Source organism: Tupaia chinensis, unplaced genomic scaffold (genome assembly GCF_000334495.1).
Source record: "Tupaia chinensis unplaced genomic scaffold, TupChi_1.0 Scaffold000007_1, whole genome shotgun sequence".
NCBI classification, from domain to species: domain Eukaryota; kingdom Metazoa; phylum Chordata; class Mammalia; order Scandentia; family Tupaiidae; genus Tupaia; species Tupaia belangeri.
Window position 1 is genome coordinate 2,624,786 of NW_006159436.1, and position 3,948 is coordinate 2,628,733.

A 3,948-nucleotide genomic window follows, 5' to 3' on the forward strand; every position below is an offset into this window, starting at 1 on the left:
GACATAGCCATTACGCTAACTGCTGGTTCCCGAGATCTGGTGTTTCTTGAGGACTGGTGCTGTGTAGGCCTGCACCAGCTCCTGTCTCAGAACTGCTACGTGGACAGGATTGGGAGGGCTTGCCACAGTATGAGCTCTCACTCTGTAAGACTCTGTGACCCCGGAGGAGACTCCATTCTTGACGATGTTCTGACTGAGGGAGACCCACATGTTCTTATAAGCCATTGTGGGATAAACAATCCTATAAATCTTATCACACTCACCCCATTATTTCCTTAGGACAAATTCCTATAAGAGGATCAAAGGTTGTGCCACATTTTAAAACTTTAAATTTGGCAGGAATATAAGTTCCATTTCACAAATGAAGAAAGGGAGAGTGTAGTGGTTTACAAATGCAGATTTGTGTGGGTATGTGTTTGTGGTATTTTAGACAGGGTTTTGCTGTGTGGCAATCCCGTTTCAGCCTCCTGAGATCATCAGCATGTGCCATGTTCCCCAACTTTCTTGGGTGGGCAGGGGATCCAACTGAACCTCCCATGTGGCCTTTGGGGCAGTATAGTGACTGGGTCAGACATGGGTTTTTTAACTCAACTTCTTTGACTCAGATCATATCAAATCAACTCTTAGCTTACCACATGAAAACTATTTGCCATTGTAAGAAGTTTTCCACCTAGAATAGCTACATTGTGTGAAATGCTGAGGTTGCTTCCTATTCCACTCTTCTTGCACAGAATGGCTTTGGCAATATGTGGTCTTTTATAATTCCAGACAAATTCTATGATTGTCTTTTCTAGATCTGTGAAGAATATCATAATTTTATATGGATTGCATTAAATATGTAGATTAATTTGGGTAGGATTGCCATTTTGATTATATTAATTCTTCCAATCCAGGAACATGAGATGTCCTTACACTTTTTTGTGTACTTTTTGATTTCCTTTATAAGGTTATCATAGTTTTTCTTATAGAAATCTTTGATTTCCTTGGTTAGTTTTATTCCTAAGTATCTCATATTACTTGTGGCTATGGTAAATGGGATTATTTTCTTCAGTTCTGTCTCTGTCTGCTTGTTGATTGTATATGGAAATACTATAGATTTTTTTTTTTTGGAGAGATTTTCACTGTAGGGCGCGTGCGCTCGCCAGACAGACAGAGAGAGACATAGAGACAGAAAGCGAGAAATCACCCCCCAGGGGGGATGGTCACGCCGCAATCCCTTCTCCTCCATTCTCCTCTCGGGATCTTGGGCATGCACGCACACGCGCCCGGCGTGAGATTTAACCCACCGGGTCCGAGACGCGAACCGCGGTCGACTACGTGGGAGTCCAGCGACATAGCCATTACGCTAACTGCTGGTTCCCGAGATCTGGTGTTTCTTGAGGACTGGTGCTGTGTAGGCCTGCACCAGCTCCTGTCTCAGAACTGCTACGTGGACAGGATTGGGAGGGCTTGCCACAGTATGAGCTCTCACTCTGTAAGACTCTGTGACCCCGGAGGAGACTCCATTCTTGACGATGTTCTGACTGAGGGAGACCCACATGTTCTTATAAGCCATTGTGGGATAAACAATCCTATAAATCTTATCACACTCACCCCATTATTTCCTTAGGACAAATTCCTATAAGAGGATCAAAGGTTGTGCCACATTTTAAAACTTTAAATTTGGCAGGAATATAAGTTCCATTTCACAAATGAAGAAAGGGAGAGTGTAGTGGTTTACAAATGCAGATTTGTGTGGGTATGTGTTTGTGGTATTTTAGACAGGGTTTTGCTGTGTGGCAATCCCGTTTCAGCCTCCTGAGATCATCAGCATGTGCCATGTTCCCCAACTTTCTTGGGTGGGCAGGGGATCCAACTGAACCTCCCATGTGGCCTTTGGGGCAGTATAGTGACTGGGTCAGACATGGGTTTTTTAACTCAACTTCTTTGACTCAGATCATATCAAATCAACTCTTAGCTTACCACATGAAAACTATTTGCCATTGTAAGAAGTTTTCCACCTAGAATAGCTACATTGTGTGAAATGCTGAGGTTGCTTCCCTTCACATCCCAACTTTGTCCCTGTCATTTAGGTTAAGCTCAGATTTAAAAAAAAAAAATTATTATAGATTTTTGCTATAGGGTGCTGTGCTCACCAGAGAGACAGAGACAGAAAGTGAGAAATCACCCCCTATGGGTTATGGCATGCTGCAATCCCTTCTCCTCTATTCTCCTCTCAGGATTTTGAGCGTGCATGCACACATGCCCGGTGTGCATTTCAAAACTGCTGGGTCTGGGACTTGAAGTGTGGTTGACCACATAGGAGTCCAGCACCTTAACAATTATGCCACTTGCTGGCCCCAAGCTCAGTTCTTAACTGTATTTCTCTTCAAAGGGCTATTTGTGATAAACTTTTTGATTAGACACAGAGCAGCTGTTGGGTGTTTTGTTGAGTGATGTCATTTACTTAATTTCTCACATGATCTCAGGAGGTTTGTGTTTGGCGGATAAGAAGTGCTCAATAAATTGTTGACTGTTGAATGATGATGAGTGGTTGAGACAGTCCTACAACTCCGAAGAATTGGCTGTGTTTTAGAAGACTCATGATTAATCTTGCTTTCCTAATGTTTAAAATGTTTTAGATAGAAATTGCTGCAGATTTTTGAATGGTCCATTGCTTTTCTAAACTTGGCTAGACAGAGTTTTGTTATTCAGTTTGTTGCATTTTGTACGTTATCTTGTTAAAGACATGGTGGCGAGGAAATCAGCTAAACCGGAGAAAGAGAAAGGTGGGCTCCAATAAAGTTGAAACAGCAAACCTTTATTGACTACCTATCAGCCATTGGCTAAACCAATTTGAGGCATCTCAGTCAAATGAATACCTCATAGTCAGACTGATCAACATCAGAAGATTATTTATATTTAGTTGTATTTATCATCATAAGATTTGTTGGAGAAGCTGTTTAAAAGAGTGGAAAGAGGGGTGGGCAGGTGGTGTGGTGGTTAAAAGCACTGGATTCCCATATGGCTGACCGTGGTTTGAATCCCAGATCTGGCAGCTTGCTCTCTCACCTCCCCTTTCACTCTGTCTCTCTTTGGTTGAATTAAAAAAAACAAAAACAAAAACAAAAACAAAAAACATGCCCAATGCGGCCGCTGTAGCGAGGATAGCAAGATGGCGGCCTCTGCTTTAGCTGGCGCCATGTGAACAGCTTCAGGAATCAGACGGCCCCTGAATATTTTGGCTTCTTCAGCCTATCGAATTGTGCCAAGAATGCCTATCTGTCTCCTGCACTGTCCACCAGACATTTTAGTCATATTCAGACACCAGTTGTTTCCTCTGCTCCCGGATTTCTCATGGCTGTTAGAGACCTGACATGTGGGCATAAGGCGAAGATCCTTAACAGAGTGGCACCCTTGCTCCCAGGTGTCCTAATCTGCCCCCAGTCAGAAGTGTAACACACATTAGTCCATGAAGAAGCACGAGGAAGACTGTGAAGGCTGTCAGCTATAGGCTTCTTCGGCTTCATTCTGGCCTTGGGCTAAGGAGAAAGGCTGGTTATAAGAAAAAATGATAAAAAAAAAAAAAAAAGAAGAAGAAGAAAAAAGACACTTGAGGCAATTTGTGTTCTACAATAAAACCCAGACCCAACTCTTAGATAAAATGACAATATCTTTCTGAAAGAGGCGAAACTGGTATGCTGATGATCCTTACCAGAAGTATCATGATTGAACAAACCTGAAAGTATGAATCTGCAGTTTCACAATTTCCCAGTGATTATGTATCTTCGTGTACATGTCTTTGCAAAAATGAGTAAGTATGAAACTTTATGTTAAATTGTACCTTCCATCGGATATGTACACATACAATACCAACATTAAGTTTATGGAAGTTTTAGAACTTACCGGATTAAACATTCCCAAATTTGGCCAGAGAGGGGAAAAAATCATATAAAATTAAATAAATAA

The 3,948-nt window shown here is 41.9% G+C and overlaps 1 pseudogene; it reads left to right on the plus strand.

The window, feature by feature from the left end:
- Window positions 1-3,154: 3,154 nt before the first annotated feature.
- On the plus strand, window positions 3,155-3,730 carry LOC102501439 (39S ribosomal protein L35, mitochondrial pseudogene; annotated as a pseudogene).
- Window positions 3,731-3,948: the final 218 nt, after the last annotated feature.